At 39.7% G+C, this 16,231-nt stretch overlaps 1 protein-coding gene and 1 pseudogene across 3 annotated transcripts in view; one reads left to right on the top strand and one right to left on the bottom strand.

Moving 5' to 3' along the window:
- Positions 1 to 16,231, bottom strand: part of ARHGAP32 (Rho GTPase activating protein 32) — a 312,493-nt gene that overhangs the window by 295,302 nt on the left and 960 nt on the right. The gene's annotated exons all lie outside the window — the stretch shown is intronic.
- Positions 6,892 to 8,559, top strand: LOC116556043 (annotated as a pseudogene).

Raw genomic sequence — 16,231 nt, 5'->3', positions numbered from 1 at the left:
TAAAAAAAAAAAAAAAAAAAAAAAAAGAAAAGAAATCCTTTTGCATGCTAAAACATAGATGAACCTTGAGGACATTATGCTAACTGAAATAAGCCAGTCACATAAAGATAGATATTGTACAGTACAACTCCATTTATATGAGGTATCTAAAGTAGTCAAAATCATGGAAAGAGAAAGTTGAATGATGGCTACTGGGCCTGGGAGGAGGGGAAAACGGCAAGCTGTTTCACAGTCATAGAGTTTTTAGCTTTGCAAGATGAAAACATTCTGGATATCTACTGCACAATAATGTGAATATATTCAAACTACTAAACTGTACACCTAAAAATAGCTAAAATAGCAAATTTTATTTTATGTATATTCTACTGCAATAAAAATATTACCATAAGTAACTACCTCATGGGGCACCTGTGATGATTAAATCAGGTAATGCATGTAAGGGGCTTAGAAGAGTTCATAGCATATCTATAATAATTAAACAATATTAGCAGTAACAGTAGTTGTTGGTAATATTAACAAGACAGATGTTTATCATTTGGTGAAACAGAATCCTGAGTTAAGAAGGATTCTAAAGAGGCTATCCTTGAATCTCAAGCAAGAGAGTTGAATAGTACAGTAGGAGACAGGGAACTTCTGATGGTTCTTGATGGTTTAGAATGACACACCAAAACAAGTTTAATGAGGTGAGCATGGAAGTCTAGATCAAAGAAGGTACTAAATAGAAATTGTAGGAAGGTACTGAATAGAAATTAGGAAAAGTGCTATAATGAGGTTCTGATCATGCCTTGGAACTCAAAAACAGGGGAAAACAGAAAGAACCTGTATGAGAGGCCGGGCGCGGTGGCTCACGCCTGTAATCCCAGCACTTTGGGAGGCCGAGGTGGGTGGATCACGAGGTCAAGAGATCGAGACCATCCTGGTCAACATGGTGAAACCCCGTCTCTACTAAAAACTACAAAAAATTAGCTGGGCATGGTGGTGCGTGCCTGTAATCCCAGCTACTCAGGAGGCTGAGGCAGGAGAATTGCCTGAACCCAGGAGGCGGAGGTTGCGGTGAGCCGAGATCGCGCCATTGCACTCCAGCCTGGGTAACAAGAGCGAAACTCCGTCTCAAAAAAAAAAAAAAGAACCTGTATGAGAATGCTAAGCAACCATTCCTTCAAATCTGTGCTCTAACCAATCAACACAACTCTTCATAGGAATAGGTGTGTTGTTAGCAAGCCAATACATGAAAGCCAGCTTAAATGCACATCTCACAACTTTGTCCTATTGAAAGTCATAAAAATAAGAATGAAAACCTAAAAAGCCTAACCTTCACCATTCAGAAAGCCTTCAACATTAAATCCATGATTCTCTAGAAACAACACAGAGTAAAAATGGATAAACATCATGTTCTACCCTTATTGTCAACCTGTTCACAAACTGGGAGGGACAAATTAAGAATATAAACTATGCAGGCATAAGTAGTTCACACATCTCTCATGCATTCTAGTATCTATCATCATGGTAAAGAGCTAAAATGCAAACACAAATGCATTCAAAGTAAAACCTTGACCACTCAGAACTCTTACAGCAGGGTTTCTCAATCCTGGTGCTACTGACATTTTTGGCCAGATGGTAATTCTCTGCTGGGAGAGAAGAGGGAGAGGTTGTCCTGTACAGGAGTAATAGTAGATAATTTGTTACTCTAATGCTAAGAATGTAAATCTGGAAAACACCCCTTCCCAGCCCAAGCTAGATGGTCAGAAATCACTTCACATTATTTATAAAGTAGTACTGTGGAAAACACAGGCAGTTTAAGGGCAAAAAGACTTGGATTTAAAGTATGAATCAATCCCTCATGTCGTTGAGTAAACCTGATCAACTGACCACACTTTTCTGAGGCCTAGTTCCCTTCTATGATAGTAATACTACCAGAGTTACTGGAAGGTTTCAATAAAATAACATTCCTAAAGATAAGTACAAAATAGGCATTAGAAAAAAAAAAAAAAAAAAAAAAAAAAAGAAGTGAATTTACATTTAAGCACCAGAACTTTAACTTTACAAAAGGAATATTTCCAAAATATACAGCACACTTTCCTGCCTTTTGAATCTAATCTTATATAAATGAGTTTGAGGTGACCATTTCATACAAACATTACTGTAGTAACTAAATATAACACTAATCCAAAGAAGAGAACTATAAAAATGAGTAACACACAAAATCAAGTTTCAAGATGCTGCATCAATTCTGAATCTAATACAAATAATTCTATTTAGTAGAGATTAAATGTAAAAGTGAATATTTAGATAAAAAAATAACAAAAGGAAAACAATGTTAACAAAATTTGGGAGAGAAAAGCTCTAAAAAATGTAATTTCCTATAAGCCCTAGATAAACAAGAATGACAAGTTATCTGAAAAAAAGGTGCACGGAACACAATTGGGTTAGTAGAGAGAATATACCAAAATAAGTCATAAAAATGGAGTTCTAGTTTCAACTGGCCTACTTAAGAAAATGTCACTAGATAAGTGACTTAACCTGGATCTATTTCCTTACTAATAAGAGCACAAAACCTACTTTGACACCTCTGATGCTGTCAAGTGGCCCAAATGATGTTCATTTAAAAAAAAATGTTCCTAAAGCTGTCTATAAAACACCTGATACTGGTAGGATAATAGCACTGGTACAGGCACCCTGGGGTAAACAGGTCATGCTGCTGGAGCCCAAAAGTGATCAGCCTAGAAGCTCTTGCCACTCTGCCCCGACAATCCTAAGAACTAAGGGAATCAGTATTTCTGGCCCATCTGTAACACATTCAGAGCACTGCTGGCACATTGGTTAAAAAGCTCTAACTAAAATATCACATCTAATTTGAGGCACCATAAGAGAGAACATAACATTTTCCACAATAACCAACTCTAGCAAATAGGATCAAGCCCAGAGTTTGACTTGGATAGAACAGTACTGCTTGGACCTAAGCAACGGCACCCATCCTAGGCCTCAAGCTTTAGAGGGCCTTGCACTGACCTTCCTCTAACCATACCCCTGACCATGGCGCCAGCTGTGCTAAGGGCCTAAAGGGCATGCTCATCTGCAGCCAACATGCCCCAGCCCTCATCTTGACCAAGACTCCAAAATTTCCCACTTGCTTCCAGGGTCTGCTCAGGCCCCTTCTCTGAGTCAGTTGTCCTAAGGACAGATGACCCCACCAACGGTATTTACAACCCTAGGCCAAAGAATGGTCAAAGAGCTGCCGTTTGAAGGATGTATGGAGATGTATGGGCTGGAGTTCCAGACACGCACATGTTAAGTTTCTACTACAAGGAGCCTGGGGAAGAGACGATCTCAGGTCAGAGGCTGGCTCTCTGCACTTTACCTTGTTCTAAAAACAAACTCAGAGTTGGAAGGCAAGGCAGGTAGATCACTTGAGATCAGGAGTTCAAGACCAGGCTTGCCAACACGGTGAAACCCTGTCTTTAATAAAAATGCAAAAATTAGGTGGGTATGTTGGCAGGCACCTGTGGTCCCTCAGCCACTCCGGAGGCTAAGGCAAGAAAATCACTTGAACCTGGAAGGCGGAGATTGCAATAAGCCAATATCAAACCACTGCACTGCACTCCAGCCTGGGCAACAAAGAAAGACTCCATCTCAAAAACGAAACGAAAAAACAAACTCGGAGGAATCTGAATTCTCTGTCTGACTCTGATCTAGGTTACCATGAAGTTTTACTTGATAAAGGTAGGCAATGGAACATTTTGTATGTATCAGTTAACTTGATTCATAACTTGTAAATTTTTAGACATATGAACCTCGTCTTAGTTCACTGAGTGTTACTATAAAGGAATACCTGAAATTGGGTAATTTACAAAGCAACTTTATTTGGTGCACAATTCTGCTGGCTGGAAGGTCAGGCATCTAGTGAAAGCCTCAGGCTGCTTCCATTCATGGCAGAAGGCAAAGGAGAGCCAGCATGTGCAGAGATCACATGGTGAGAGAGGAAGCAAGCGGAGGGAGGTGCCAGGCTCTTTTCCACAACCAGCTCTTTGGGGGGAGCTAACAGCAAGAGCTCACTCACCCCCATCACCCATAGAACACATTAATGTAGACATGAAAGCTCCACTCCCATGACCCAAACACCTCCTATTAGGGCCCACCTTCAGTGCTGGGGATCAAATTTCAACATGAGATTTGGAGAGGTCAAATATCCAAATTATGGCAGACCTGCAATTTGTATCCTTGCCCCAAGTCCCAAAAATATTACGAATGGACCTGGAAAATCATCTAAAAACCTTCTCCTATGAGGAACAGTTGAAGAAAATGAATACACTGAGCCTAGAAAGAGAAGAGACTGGTGGGAAGATAAAAGAACCAGCCATTTTTCACACGACAGCCAAAGAGCTATCATGTGAAAAATAAAGCAGATCTCTGTGGAGTCAGAAATGCAAGGAGTAATGTTCCAATTTCATAGAATGAGAGACTTTTTTTTTTAACAATAAGAACTCTTTTTAAAAAGTTAGTCTGTCATGCAAATAATTGAGTTTTCAGACAGCAAAAATAAAGACGCAGAGGGTAAGTAATCACCTCCCAAGGATAATGTGGAAGGAATTCTGATATTAGAGAAAGGCAGATGCCATATTCCCTGAGGGCCTATATAGCTGAAATATAAAGATATACCTCTACATGCAGAGACTAGCAATAAGAAACACAGGCAAAACCAAAGTTACACCCTGAAGTAACATTTCTTTCTTAAAAAGTTCCTATCAGCTTGCTCTTTTGCCATTTGCCTCCGTACAAAATAAATAAGGGTGAATTCCTCCATTCTACAAAATTAATTACTAAACAGAAGACCAAAGCAGCCTTGTCTCAACGGATTTTTCACTCTCCAGCAAATCTCAACCTTCCCTACTGCTACCAGTTGGATCCTGTGACTTGTCATTATTGCTGAAAACCCTGCTCCATTCCTAAAATTGACTCTAGCACCTCTCTATCATCAAGAAATATTTATTAAGTAGAAATGCTAAAGATATAGCAAGAGCCTAGACAGAGCCCTCACCCCTTGAGTGTCTAAGAGAGAACAGGATTATAAATTAAACACATGGCCAGGCACAGTGGCTCACGGCTATAATCCCAGTGCTTTGGGAGACCAAGGCAGGTGAATCACTTGAATCTAGGAGTTCGAGACCAGCCTGGGCAACATTACTCCTTGTCTCTATTAATACAAAAACTGGCCAGGCATGGTGGTGCAGGCCTGTAATCTCAGCTAGTTGGGGCTGAAATGGGCTTAGTGAGCAGAGATTGCGCCACTGCACTCTGGCCTAGGTACAAAATGAGGCCCTATCTCAAAAAATTAATAAATTAAACACATAAGCAAATAATAAATGTATATGAATATGAAGATGATAAAATGGAATGATATGAAAGAGATGGGGGTGCTGCATATACAGGTAATCATTAAGGTCCCTCTGAAAGAGAACGAAGGCAGCCATGTCAAAACCTGAAAGAAGTATATGACCTATAATCTCAACTCTTTTGGAGGCTGAGACAGGTGGATCCCTTGAGCCCAAGAGTTCCACACCAGTCTGGGCAACATAGAGAGTCTTCATCTCTACAAAAATTATAAAAATTAGCCAGGCACACTGGCACACATCCTATAGTCCTAGCTACTTGGGAGGCTGAGGTGGGAGGATCACCTGAGCCCAGGAGTTTGAGGCTACTGTGAGTGATGATCACTCCATCCTGGGTGACAGAGTAAAACCATGACTCTAAAAAAAATAAATAAATAAGTCATTGTAAGTAAAAGGAACAGCATGCACAAATCCTTGAGATAGAATGTGCTTTTATACAAAGGGAAGAAAAAACATCGTATACCACACACCCATAAGTATGGCCAAAATCTAAAACACTGACAACACCAAATGTGGACAAGGACGTGGGGCAACAGCAACTCTCATTCACTGCTGGTGAGGTTGTAAAACGGCACAGCCACTTGGGAAGACACTGTTGCAGTTTCTTGCAAAAATAAACATATTCTTAACATATGATTCCGCAATCGTGTGCTTTGGTATTTACCCAAGTTGAAAACTTAAAAAAAAAAAAAAAAAAAAAAAAAAAACCTGCACATGGATGCTTACAGCAACTTTATTCATAGTTTCCAAAACTTAGAAGTAACCAAGATGTCTTTCAGGAAGTGAATGAATAAACTGTAATGCATCCAGACAATGGAATATTACTCAGCACTAAAAAGAAATGAACAATCAAGCCACAAAAAGACATGGAAGAAACTTAAATATTTATCCTAAGTGAAAGAAGCTAGTCTGAGAAGGCTACATACTGTATGATTCCAACTATCTGACTGTCTGGAAAAGGCAAAAGTATGGAAACTGTAAAGAAGCTGGTGGTTGACAGGGGTTGAGGAGAAGGGAGAGATGAACAGCCAAATCACAGAAGACTTTCAGCAGAGTCAAACTACTCTATAAGATACTACGATGTGGATACATGCCATTATTAAATTTGTCCAAATCCATAGAAGGTACAATACCAAAAGTAAGTCTTTTGTTTTTCTTTTTTTCCCCCCAGAACAGGTGGGAAAAATGAATGGATTCTAACATAACCTATGGACTTTGGGTAATAATGATGTGTCAGTATAGGTTCATCAACTGTAACAAACATGTGACTCTGATGTGGGATGCTGATAACGGGGGAAGCGGCATATGTGTGGAGATAGGTGGTATATGGGAAACCTCTGCACCTTTGGCTCAGTTTTGCTGTGAACCTAAAAATAAAGTCTACTTAAAAAAAAGAAAAAGGCCGCCACACCACGGCTTGAGGGCAGGAGGCTGGGGGAGGGTAGCGGAGCCGGCCCTGCTGCCATGTAGCGGCTGCTGCAGGCGCCAACAGAGTGAGCGGGCGTGTGGAGTAGGCAACAGCAGCATGGGATCTGCCTCTCTGAGAGTGGCCGGGGGCGGCGCCATGAGCGGGGGCACCCCTTACATCGGCAGCAAGATCAGCCTCATCTCCAAGGCGGAGATCTGCTAGTAGGGCATCCTCTACACCATCAACACCGAAAACTCCACCATAGCCCTCACCAAAGTTCGATCCTTTGGTACAGAAGACAGAACAACAGACAGTCCAATACTACCTCGAGATGAAGTCTTTGAATACATTATATTCTGTGGGAGTGACATTAAAGACCTCACTGTTTGTGAGCCGCCAAAACCACAGTGTTCTTTGGCTCAAGACCCAGCTATTGTTCAGTCCTCACTAGGCTCATCGACTTCTTTATTCCAATCCATGCGTTTCTATGGGCCTTTTGGCAGGATGCCCACATACAGTCAGTTCACTCCAAGTTCCTTAGTTGGGCAGCAGTTTGGTGCTGTTGTTGTTGCTGGAAGCTCTCTGACATCCTTTGGTACAAAAACATCAAACAGTGGTACCTTACCCCAAAGTAATGCGGTTGGTTCTGCCTTTACACAGGATACAAGATCCCTAAAAACACAGTTATCTCAAGGTCATTCATGCCCTCAGTTAGACCCTTTGAGAAAAATCCCAACCATGGAGCAAGCAGTGCAGACCATCTCGGCCCACTTACCTTCTCCAGCCACCTGTTGGGAGAAGGAGTCCTATATCAACCAGGCCTTTGCCATCTACCAGCCAAAAAGCAATAGAGAATCAGGAGCACAGGCAAGCTGAAGTACACAAAGTTTCAAGGCCAGAAAATGAGCAACTCAGAAATGATAACAAGAGACAAGTAGCTCCACGTGCTCCTTCAGCTCCAAGGAGAGGGCATGAGGGTCATCGGGGTGGCAGGGGAAGATTTGGTATTCGGCGAGATGGGCCAATGAAATTTGAGAAAGAATTTGACTTTGAAAGTGCAAATGCACAATTCAACAAGGAAGAGATTGACAGAGAGTTTCATTATAAGAAGATAAACTTGAGAAACAGGAGAAGCCTGTAAATGGTGAAGATAAAGGATACTCAGGAGTTGATACTCAAAACAGTGAAGGAAATGCTGATGAAGAAGATCCACTTGGACCTAATTGCTATTACGACAAAACTAAATCCTTCTCTGATAATATTTCTTGTGATGACAATAGAGAACGGAGACCAACCTGGGCTGAAGAAAGAAGATTAAATGCTGAAACATCTGGAATCCCATTTCGTCCAAACTGTGGTCATGGGGGATACCGAGGCAGAGGAGGTCTTGGTTTCCGTGGTGGCAGAAGGCGTGGTGGTGGCAGAGGTGGTACCTGCACTGCCCCTCGAGGATTTTGTGGTGGATTCAGAGGAGGTCGTGGGGGCCGGGAGTTTGCAGATTTTGAATATAGGAAAGACATCAAAGTTGCTGCATAGTCTACAAACAAGTCTCTGAAAACAGGTGAATTTCTAGCTCTTCATGGTCCTGAAAACTGATTTCAGTCTTTGCGAAGAATGAAGAAGTGAACTCACTGTACATTTGCCACCAGCACTGGGTTTTAGTTTTTTGTTTGTTTTTCCGCTTAATTTCAAAGATAAAATGCAGTTACTTTGGGGGGTGGAAGGCTCATCTTACAACATGAGCATTAAATATATTTGGAATAGCTGAAGCTTAAGTAATTTCTTATGTATAAACTACAGTAGTACTTCAGTGGGACTTACAAGTATTTTTTCACCACTGAAAGGTTTTTTTATCACTAAATTGTATTTGGCAATTGCAAGTTGCCTGCAGATAGGGCCGTGAAACTGTGTTTTGAGCCACAGAAGGTCGTGTGTGTATGTGTGCGTGTGTATCTTTTTCCTCCTTTCTGTTGGGGAATCCTGTAATATGAGGTAGCTTATTTCGTCAGTTAATTAGGGTGCCGAATGGTAGAGAATTTTGTCAGTCAACTATGTACACACAGTAAATATTGTTTCTTAGGCAAAGGTAACTTTTTTATACAGTTGTAAAATTCCATTATATTCCATTGCCAAAGAAACATTAAGAACTTTGTATAGCTGTATAAAAAGCAACTAATTTTTTAAAGAATAAACATTTTAAAGTCAGCAAAAAAAAAAAAAAAAGGGAGTATCACTGAGACTGCAGCCCAGTGAACAAAAAAGAGGAGAGTGGAAAATGACGTCAGAGAAGCAGCCAGGAGCCATATGCTTGATAACATTACAAACGTTTTAGACCACATAATTTTTTGCTGTTGGGAGTTGTTCTGTGCATTATTGGATGCTGGATGTTTACCAGCCACCTTTGCCTCTGTCTGCCCACTAGATGCCAGCAGCAACCTACCCCAATTTGTGACAACCAAGAATGTCTCCAGACATCCCCTGAGATGTCTCCAAAATCAACCAAGAATGTCTCCAAAATCTCCCCTGGTTGAGAACCACAGATATGGAGCCTTGTAAGTGACTGAGAGGAAGGCTTTATTTCCAGGATAAAATGTTAAGTTTTTGTTTCAGCGTTAAGTGTATTGGAAGGCCAGTAAGCAAGAGAATGATATGATCTGAATAACATTTAACATTCTTTTGGCTACTGTGTATGGTGAGAATGAGGGAGGAGGACAGAGACAGGAGTGGAAGCAGGGAAGTCTGTTGGCAGTTTGCCAGATGACAAAAGCTACTAGTTCAGCCTAGGTTTTTAACCAGTGAAAAAAGTGAGATGTAGTCCAGTCCAGTTTACATTACAAAGACGGAAGTGACCAGACTTAACATGAGATGAAGAGGAAAAAAATCAAGGATGACTCCAGGGGTTCTGGCCTGCACAAGTGGTAAATGATAATGTCACTTACTGAGATGGTAAAGACTTGGGGGGGCGCAGAGGAAGAAGTCACTGACAGGAAGAGTAATTCACATGATGAGCTCAAATGATCAGTCTAAAGAATCAGTCGTGAGGAAGAAGGGACAGCAAATATAAACAACTCTTGAAAATTTCTGCTGCAAAAGGAAACAAACAAAAAAAAATGGGCAACAGATGAAGGGGATCCCAAGGTAGAGGTGGTTTAAAAAGGATTATTTATTCATTTAAGTTATCAGTAGCTCAAAAGATAAAACTTTATTCCTCTCTCACTTAACCACCCAAAGATAAATGAGAAGTACCAGGCTAGGAGGTATCTCTGCTCCTCAAGATCATCTAAAAATCCATCTTATTCATCCATCTCCCTCTAAGCTATTGCTCTCACCTTTGCAGGGTAAATAATATGCCCCATCAGCATATTAGCATTCCTACATTCTCATCTGCAAAAGAGGGTAAAGAGAAAACAGAAAACGATTAGCTTCCTTATAAGGCCGCAACCCAGAAATCACACATACCACTTATGTCCACATCCATTTAGCCAGAATGTAGTCCACACCCAACTATAAGAGAGAGGCTAGGAAATGCAGTTTCTAGCTGGGCCAACATGTACCCAGATAAATCCTGAGGATCCTTTATACTAAATGGAAGCCACAGAGAATGGGACTGGGCAGGCAACTAGTTATCACTGCTGCAAGTAACAAAAGGCATGGATGCTAAATAAAAGAGGATTCAGTGAAGAGAGAATGATATCTTAGGAAAGAAAATAACTGCTGGAATGCAGAGCTGCAGGCAAGAAGAAATGAGATCCAGGGCACAAATTTACGCCCTCAGGAACAAGGTCATTTTGGTCTCTTGCCCCTTCTCACATGCTTGATTTTTCACAAGAAGGGTTATCCCTTCATTGTACTTCTAGTGAATTAAAGTAGACCTTTCCTTCCATCTACTAGATCAATTACACAGTGCGCATGTAAAAATCTGGCTTTGATGAGCAGTTCTTACTTGGGTTGTCTACCAACAGGTTGACTCAGAGCCCCATCAAAGACAGAATGACCAAATTTCAGAGTTGGAGGCAGTCAACAAAGCTCATTTTATATGTTCAAGGTCACAAGGCTACAAAGTATCCTCTCCAACAGTACATCACCAGTCCTCAAACTGCCAGATCATTCCACTATCTCCTTGCTTACTTATAACATTCCTTTACATAAAACAGTTTGTCTTCCCATGAAATGAACAACTCCTGAGGGCAAAGACTCAATAACACCTTCTTACATATCTATCCATGAAGATAGATATGGTCTGTTTTTGATATCCTGGGTTAATCTATCTCCACGAAGATAGACATGTAAGAAGCACGAAGCATGGCATGAGATACACAGATGTACTCAGTGGATACTTTTCAATTCACAGATACAAAGAGATGTGGTTTCCCATATCCTACTGTGTCAGAATTGCTATTCCTACTTAATCTAAAGGACTACTGTATACAAAGCAAGAAGGAAGGCCTGTCAGGTTCTCCTTAGGTAGGTCAATGGAAACTGGACCTTTGGAGAGATAAATTATTTGTCTGAAGTCACAAGCCGTTTATAGCAGAGCCAAGACAAATATCCAGGTCTTCTGACTCCAGGTTCAAAACTCCTTTTCCTGTTAAATGTTGCTTCACTCTTCCGGTCTGTGTTTGATATCAAGGGTTAATTACTGAACTTCACATGATATGTTCCACAAAACTATTGAAAATGCTACTCATCTTGAGTCCTTCAACTACCTATATTTCTCCAGTGAAAAGAGAAACAGGAGTTACTGTTTCCATGCTACACACAAGGGAATAAAAACAATACAGTCAAATGGCTTGCCTAGATCACAAGGCTGAACTTCAGATAATAAGAATTTTACTATTATAGGGCAAACTGACAGAATTTTCTAGAAGATTCTCTCCTAGAGTATGGTGCCTATCTTTTCAAATAGAGACAACTTGAACATATTATAACATTTCCATAATGGATGGGTCACACATGGTTTTCCCTTCAATGCTTTCCATCTCCATAGACTCCAATATTAATGTATATTATAATCCAGGATATACAATAAAATAGTAAATAGAAATATAGTCAGAAGCAAAAAAAAAATGTGTTTCTGAAAATCAGAATTTTACTTCTACTCTGAACATTCCGATTCATGTTTTTGTCATGAGAAATTAAACCAAACACCCATTTCTTACTTCCTTTTACTTGTCCTAAAACAATATCCTTTAAATACAAGAATAGGCCACCCTTGTCCAGGTATACTGTAAATATCTATTTTATAAAATCCTTACACTTTACTACCTTGGGGAATATTCCTGTTCAAGCTTCATCTCTCCAGATAGGAAATGTCTGATTTTGTTTCTTAACCTCAAGAGAAAACTCTTGTCACATCTCATCTTCTTTAGGTCTACTTTTTTTAAGGTGCTACAATCAGACAGAACCCTGCAGCTCTCCAGGTGCTGTTCAATGGTTTTATGGAAGAGCCCTTCTGCCTCCATCTCACTGTTCCATCAAGGACAGCATGGGAACATTAGTGCCCTCCCCTATCTCCTCTGGATCCTCTCACTTCACTGAAGCATCAGCTAAGGCCAAGAAACTGTACAATTTGTAGAACCACAAGAGCCACAATGACCCCAATTCTATTTTGTTTAACTCAGTCAGAACAATGGCCTTTTTTATTTGCTCACTCTTAGTTTGGGATTAACATTAATAAACCAGCATTTGAAGTTGAGAGGCATATCAAATTTCTAAATTGTAAGATATTTTAAATCAAATACTTCAAAAAGCAGCTTAATATAAAAGTCTCTGGATAGTGAACTAGATATATCTTTAGAAAAAAAAATACGTTTTATTTCAACTCTGAGGAGCATACTATAAAGATGTTAATGCAAATCATAAAAAAGACTTACAGAATAATATACATATGGGGAAAATTATCCAAACCTGGCCTAATCAAAAAGGCTTTTCTCACTCATCTTTCCAAAAAAAAAAAAAAAAAAAAAAAAAACAGCCAAACAGCCAGTATCAAAATAGAAGTGGTATTTAAATCCAGTTTGTAAACATAAAAACATTATCAGGAAATTATCAAGAATCAGGATCTATGAAAAATAAAAGTATCTTTCCACCTATTTTTAATTATCTGAAATCAGGAAGTGCTTAATAAAAATATATTACAGCATACAGAAAATATGTTGTAATATATTTTTTACATATAGGCATACTTTCATCGTAGAATTTCTAATCATCATCTTCTATCACTTACTGAGTGCTTACTGTATGTCAGAAATTGTGTTAAGCTTTAACATGTAACATTTCATTTAATCCTCACTACAACCTTCCAAGGTAGATACTACTGATATTCCCTGGTCACAAAGGAAATCTCTGAGGCCCCATGACATTAATTAGTTTGTCCAGGATCAATGTTTATAAATATCATAGCTGGTATGTGAACCCAAGTCTATCTGGCTCCAAAACAAAATTAGTACCTTTCCAGGATTCTTAACCTTATAATGGCTATGACAGAAATAACACAAATAACACATATGCTAACTAAAGTAAAAAAATGGTAAGTCTTAAATCAGGGGTTGGCAGTCTTTTAAAGGACCAGATAACAAATACTTGAGGCTTTGCAGGACGTGCTATGAAAGTACTCCACTCTGCTGCTGCACTGCCAAAGTAGCCACAGACAACAAAAAAACGAATGAGTGACTGTGTTCCTATAAAACTTTACTGAAGGACACTGACACTTGCTTTTTATATTGTTCTCATGTCATGAAATTTTATTCTTCTTTTTATTGTTTTCAGCCATTTAAAAACATAAAAATCATTCTTAGCCATGGGTCAGATATGTCCTGCAGGCTATAGTTTGCCTGTTCCTTCCCTAAATAATGCAGACAAATATAAAATATTTTTTACTAAACAGTTCTTACAAATTGTTAACTTGTAACCTCCTTTGGTACTGTGAACTGATACTTTAAAGGAGTTCAAAGGCTTGTCCAGCCTTGGCACAGGCCAGTAGTCCCAGCTGCTCAGGATAGCAACCTGGGAAGATCGCTTCAGCCCAGGAGTTGAAGGCCAGCCTGTACAACATAGCATGACCCTGACTCTATTAAATTTTAAAAGCAGCAGCAGCAGTACCTCACAGTCTTAATAAACTTGATCCGTCTCCAAATAATTGAAAATTCCAGAAAGTTCAAAATTGCAAGTACTACTGGTGGATTTCCTAAATAAGACAGAGCCACAAAATTTTGGAACTAGAAGAAATCTAACAGGTTCTCATTCCTTATCTGTTTTTGTTGCTGTTGTTTTGAAACAGGGTCTCACTCTGTTGACCAGGCTGGAAGGCAGTGGCACAATGCTAGCTCACTGTAACCCCTAATTCCTGGGTTCAAGTGATCCTTCCATCTCAACCTCCCGAGTAGCTAGGACTACAAGTGTGTGCCACTACACCCAGCTAATTGTTTTTATTTTATTTTCTGTAAAACTCTCTCTGTTGCCCAGGCTGGTCTCAAACTCCTGGCCTCAGGGATCCTCCCGCCTCTGCCTGCCAAAGCAAGTGATTAGACGTGTGAACCACCCTGCCTAGCCCTTATTTGCATCTTTTTTTAAATTGCTGTTACAATAGTTAAAAGAATTTGCCAGGCCAATTTGCCAGGTAATATGTTTGTAACTAAGTGTATATGTAATGACAACAATATATATTTTAAAATAGTTCTGCAAAGCATTTTCATATCCTATCATCTGATCCTTCATAACTCTAAGAAAGACAATGCAACCCTTCTCATCCCTATTTTATAAAACGGAAACAAGCTCATGTAAATGTAAATAACTTGTCCAAGGAAGGTACACTGCCACACAGCTACCATGGGGCAGAACTGCAATCACAACCTGACTTCAAGTCCTTGCTGCCTCTTGACTATTTCCATGGACATCAGATTTCACAATCATGGGTTAAATCCTAAAAATTCTCAAGAATATTCGTCTTACTCTTTAAAAGTTCAACTATGTTAAGTTCCTTTTTGTTTCAATCTTCTTTTGCTACCACACCTTTATGAAGAAAACAGATGCCTAGTCCTTAACATTTATTACACGCATCTATGATCAACACATAGTGTGCAGATAACATACTCAGGTCAGCTTGGGAAGGGAAACCCTTGAATAAGTCAAGAGAGAACAAACAACGACAAAAATATCTTTTATACAGCCCTGAGAGAGAGAGGTAGAGATGAATGTATTGCCATTGGCGTCTCAGGCTAACTTCAGAAAAGCTTTTGGTGACTGGAAAATGATAGGGGGATTGGGAAATGAAAATAGAAGGAACATAACTACTGGAATTCAAAACAACATCAAAGGCTCTAAAGACAGTTGAGCCTGCCTTGCTGGTTCTTAGTCTCTCCCTAGAAAACAAAACAGTTACATAACTGGAGAAGGTTCTTCCAACTAACATTTACTCTCTGTCCCACTTATGTCTTTTCTCCCCCACTACTTCACCCTGTCACCCACCTCAATGTGAAGAATCATACAGTAAACTGGGCTTTCACCCTAGCTGTGTCCAGACAAGTCTCTGTCCAAAGTGCTGCTTTATCCACGGACTGCTATAGGGACCATGGTACGAAGACACAGTTCCAACCTGACACCATTATAGACACCTGCTCTATGAAGCATCACCATATATCCAATTTCAAGAATGAATCAGACTCCAGAAATTCCTGAAAATGGAAATCACAAAATCCTAATGCCTCACCTTCACAAACAGCCCTATTAAAAAGAAAACGTATGAGTACTTGAAAAGCTTTAAGGTCATGCTGTAGCAGTAATTAAAGCTTCTCTTTCCTTCACACTCAAGTCCAGGGAACAAATATCGATTCTGAGTTAGACTTCAATGTACCCAGTAAGGAAAGCTATATTGAATCACAACCCCCAATACCCAAAAATACTACAACAAATCGAATCACTGGTTCAAACTAGCATACTGTGTAGACTCTAAGAGCCACTTGCACTCCAGCACCATTTGCTTTTTCTTCTTCCAATAGTAATACAAATAAAGACAATGTTTACAAAAGCAACCAATGTATCAGAAAAGGTATTCCCATTCAGACTGACTTAAACTGTCTAAATCTGTGCCAAATAAAACTCTGAAAGAATAGAAAATAAAAGAGATGGTGACAACAATGTTATGGCCCAGCTGCCAGCTAGCCATGTAGCATCACGCAGTGCCCCAAGCATTTTTAAAGGCAGATTGTAACTCTGCATTCAGATCAAAATTATAATTATCCAAATTCTATTTCCTAAAAGATGACTATTAAACTGCATCCCAAGCATTCTGCTTGGGTCTCCTCCTCCCTTCAAGTTTCACAAACAGAAGGTGAAGCTATAAAAGGTCCAAGGTAGACTAATGCTAAACAATCAGGTCTGATTTTCTCTCCCTACCGTTTCTTGTGTGCTGCTTAAGAAAATCTTTAACTAACATAAA

This window comes from Sapajus apella, unplaced genomic scaffold (assembly GCF_009761245.1).
Source record: "Sapajus apella isolate SASKATOON/1434 unplaced genomic scaffold, GSC_monkey_1.0 scaffold16, whole genome shotgun sequence".
In the NCBI taxonomy this organism is placed as follows: Eukaryota; Metazoa; Chordata; class Mammalia; order Primates; family Cebidae; genus Sapajus; species Sapajus apella.
This window is presented reverse-complemented; position numbering and strand designations above follow the sequence as displayed.